Genomic DNA, 4,164 nt, shown 5'->3' with positions numbered 1-4,164 from the left:
GAGCGTGAATTCCTAGGGAAGGGGTGGCGTTATCAAACCCTGGAAAGGATGTTAAGTTTAGTGTGAAGTCAGGTGGGAAATCAGATGGCAAATGGAGGGAATTAATTCCCTGTCTCCTGCGTGAGAAACAGTAGTCCAAAGCCTTTCACCCTGTTAGCAACCCTTCAAATCACATGCCATAGACAGCTGAGTAGAGACCTGAAAGTGGGGGAGAGTAATCACAAGGTAGTTCAGACACGCCTCCTCTTTCTTCCCATTCCATTTCTGCAATGCCTGCTATGTTACGTTGCGCGTATTGTATTTGTTATTATTATCTATATGCTAGACACTGCACTACCTACATTCTTTTATTTGCTTATTTTGTTTAGTCCTTCCCCTATGAAGGGTGTTATTCTCTCCACTTTCTAGATAAGAGAATGAAAGATCAGAGAGGCTAGGTGAGTGGTCCAATCCCACAGGTAGTGAGTAGCAGCTAAGAATTAACCCTTGTATACCTGACATCCAAATCTATGATCTTAACCAATATTACAGAGGTTACAAACAAAAGTACCAAATATCCAGTGCTTCCTCTGAGCCAATCACTTTATGTAGATCATGCATAACATAGGGGACAAGATACTTACTCTTTCTAATCATTTAGTCATTAATCCTGAAAAGCAGAAGATTTGTCTAAAATTCACATGCTGTGTTCTCTGCAGCAGTTCCTTCCCTCTGTTGTCTGCTGCCTCATTTTCTAATTCCACATTTAGAAGGCTTGGGATATTTTGATGATTTTTCTCAGTTATTAGAAATTCTCTTTTAGAATCTTCAAGCCCACAGTTAGAGTCTATGAGAACAACTTCATGTAAGAGCTTTAAAAATAAATGTGTGGTGCCAGCTGTACACTCAGTTTCCTTTTAATAAGAAATGGACAGGTTATTATGCTATTACATGGTACCTCCTATTCCTAAGCCGTCTTAAGCTGTTCAGGATAATGTATGTCTACACTGCCTCGGCCTCTTTGTTCCATAGATGCTATTTTCTTGAGTTTTATGAACCGCAAATGGCTCCTTAGGAGAACATTTTAATCACTCAATCTGGGTTTTCCAGCAGTCTTGGTATAAGGATGATAGAATGCCCATGGGGCAGTGCCAGTTTGAAAAGGATGATTAAGTCCAGATTTCCCATCCTTAGGGCATTGTGAATGGCTGGATCAAGGTCTGATGTGTTCCAGATGATGTATGAGTATGTACAAACATGCAGGCTTTTATTATGAGAAAGACTGGGAACAAAAGAGTACATTATTCATTCGTTTAATCAACTAATATACGGTGAGAACCTGTTCTCTATCAGGCACTGTTCGAGATGCTGAGAATATAAAAGTCTCTATCCTCAAGGAGTTTATATCTTCTGAAAGAAGGCACGCAGTAAGTAAATAGACATATTACATTCTAATCAGGAAAAATATAACAAGATAAGGGAATAAGGAGTGATATGGGCGAGACATGCTGTTTTATGTAGAAGGAGCAGACACAGGTCTCCCTAAGGTTGCACCTCAGCAGAGACCTTGAGGAGGTGGTGGAGTAAGACTTGCACATGTCAGGAGAAGAGTGTTTCAGGCAACATGGCAAAGTCCCTGGAATAGGCGTATGTTTAAAGTGTAGGAGTATGGATGCCCTTGTGGCTGGAGCAAAATGAGTAAGGGAGAGTGTGATAGGAGATGTCATCAGGAGGAAGCAGGTGAGAGGCAGAGGAAGGTTAGGGTGCAGATCAGCAAGCCTCAGATAAGCCTGGATAAAGAATTTACATTTTATGCTTGTAGATTGAGAAACCACCGCAAGTGTTTGAGCAGAGGAGTGACATGATCTGACTCACCTTTTTAAAGTCTCCTTCTCCCTGTAAAATAGACATAGAGGGAGAAAGTAGAAGAGGAAAGCTATAGGTAGGAGGCTGTGTTAGTCTAGACAAGAGAGATGCTGCTTGGACCAGGGTTGTTATGGTGGAGATGGTGAGTGGGGATCAAATTCTAGATATTTAAGAAGGAGAGTTAACGGAATTTGCTAATAGGTTGAAAGTGAGAAAAAAAGAGGAATCAAGATTTTTATTCCTGCACACCTAGAAGAGTAAATGTATTATTTAGTGAGATTCTAGGAGACACAGACTAGGGAGGTGGGAGAATTATCTCTGTTTGGGACATGTTCAGTGTGAGATGCTTGGTTAACATCCATGTGGAATTGTAGAGGAGGCACTTAGGTAGTAATTTTGAAGGTCAGGGAACAGATTTGGGCTGAAGGATTAAATTTGGGAGTCATGAGCTTGTAGTTAATCCATGAGACTAGATCAAATCATCTCAGCAAGTGTTGGCAGGAGAATAAGTTCTTGAGTGGTCTCTTTTTTTTTCTTTTCTTTTTTTAAAGATTTTTTGATGTGGACCATTTTTAAAGTCTTTATTGAATTTGTTACAATATTGCTTCTGTTTTATGTTTCGGGCATGACGCATGTGGGATCTTAGGTCCCCGACCAGGGATCGAACCCATACCCCCTGCATTGGAAGGCGAAATCTTAACCACTGGGCTGCCAGGCAGGTCTCTTGAGTGGTCTCTTTAAAGGGTTCAGTTATATTATCAACTCGGTGTAAAATCTCACACATGTATTGCTTTTATCCCATCCCTTCAGAGGGCACAATGCTCCCAGGCTCTTCCTAAAGTGATTTAAGGTTAAGTGCCACTTAAGCTAACTGTAAATTTTGTTTCTAAAGTTCTCAGAGATTTAACAGAGAACAACCATACAGACAGTATACCTTGTACATCAACAGAGCAGTTCTGAGCAGCTTTCCTGCTCTATCTGTTCTGAAATAAGTCAGTGTGGCCCGATCGCATGGTGGTACGTTCAGAATGCCCATTTCTCCCAAATATCTACCAGTGTTACAAATGTGTTTCTGGATTCTTTCAATGGTAATGGTAGCTACTGGTCAAGGTCCCAGTGCCATTTTGCCTTTTAGTGTATGGCTTCATCCTACATGTGTATTTAGTAAAGCAGAGGCTTGAAAGGAGGATAGCTGCAGATACTCCAGCTATAGGGGTATCCACTGATGCCCCATACTGAGGAAGGCAAAAAAGGGAATGCAGAGTAAACCACACTTCTGGAAGTGAATGGTGGATACATGCCTATTTCACATGAAGAAAAGATGCCACAGTGATTGTAAAAAGGAGCATATGAACTATTTCTATACCAAGTCCCATATATGGAATCTATGTGACATGGATGAGATTCAGAGTGTTTGATTCAGTAGGATGGGGAGATACAGATATAGAGAAAAGATATGTCCACTGGGCTGGATAAGGCTACAGACCATGTAGGAGCTGCCAGAAGTTGGAGAAGGTCTAGCCAGGCAGGTATGTAAGAGCAGATGGACAAATGATGGTAGATGGTCATGTAGTTGAGGGATGGCATCACATTATAGAGGTGGTCTGACTGCACCAAAGCCTGGCAAAGGAGGCATAAGAAGAACAAAACTGGCAGAAGTCAAAACTGGGAGGTCTTAGCCGTTCATAGCATGTAAGTAACTAGCCACAAGCCTGGGCTAGAGCCAGGATTCCAGTTTCAGGACATGAGGAATGGAGACCCCTGGCCATCAGAACAAGCCCAGAAAGACCATTTGATTTTGGCCTTACATTTACTTAGAACCTCACATTGAGAATTTTGACTTTATCTCTTGTATCAGAGTTGCAGCAGGAAATAGATGATACTCTCAAACTGGATGCTTTGGGTGGAGCTTAAATTACCAAAGGGTTGGCCACATGTAGGGAAACTCACGAGAGATAGTGCAGTGCCCTGGAGCTAATAGCAGTGGGGAGTGGTTACCATCCCTAGATCTGAAGGGGTGGAGGGGGAATTGTAAGCAAAACTTAGAGGCAGAGAAGCTGTGAGGGAATATATTTCTAGCCCCATCTCATCATCCCTCCAACCCCCCACTACTGCTACTCATTGGCAAACCCAACAGGAAGCCAAAGGCAAGGGAGCAGGTTGAGTTGTCCGTACAAGCCAGCCTCAGCACAGTAGGGTAGAGGAATGAAGAGTAAATTTGCAGGGACTAAGAGACATCATCCGTCACTTTTCCTGATGAGGACACTTACAGGTACCATGATCAGACTGTAGAGTCATTTGTTATATCGTTTTATAACT

This window comes from Lipotes vexillifer, unplaced genomic scaffold (assembly GCF_000442215.2).
Source record: "Lipotes vexillifer unplaced genomic scaffold, Lipotes_vexillifer_v1.1 scaffold440, whole genome shotgun sequence".
NCBI lineage: Eukaryota > Metazoa > Chordata > Mammalia > Artiodactyla > Lipotidae > Lipotes > Lipotes vexillifer.
This window is presented reverse-complemented; position numbering follows the sequence as displayed.